This window comes from Astatotilapia calliptera, chromosome 9, assembly GCF_964374335.1.
Source record: "Astatotilapia calliptera chromosome 9, fAstCal68.1, whole genome shotgun sequence".
NCBI classification, from domain to species: Eukaryota; Metazoa; Chordata; class Actinopteri; order Cichliformes; family Cichlidae; genus Astatotilapia; species Astatotilapia calliptera.
Window position 1 is genome coordinate 27,578,577 of NC_137430.1, and position 439 is coordinate 27,579,015.

Consider the following 439-nt stretch of genomic DNA (forward strand, 5'->3'; position numbering starts at 1 on the left):
GGGAGTGTGTGTGAGTGTGTGTGCGTGGAAAAGAGAGAGAGTCTCCTGCTTACTTCCCTCCCTCGCTCTGTGCTTCGCTCTTTCTCTCTTCCCTCCCTCGCTCCATTTCTCCTCCCCGCTCTCTGGCTTCTCTCCCCTTTCCTCCTCTACACTTTCTTTCTATCATCTCTTCTTGCTCTGTCTGTGTCTCTCTTTCTCTCCCTCCCTTCCCTTCTTTCCTCCCCCTCCCCTCCTCTCTCTCCCTCTCTCTCTCCCTCTATCCCCTCCTCTCTCTTTCTCTAGCCGTGCATCACTTCTGGCGGTGGATGTCACCGAGGCTGAAGCTGAGGCGACTCTTCCCCTGATTGGCTGCCATTCACAAGTTAGCGATAAAGAAAAAGGGAGAGAGAAAAACGAGACAAAAAAGCATGGGGGGGGGGGGGGGGGAGGCTAGAAAATA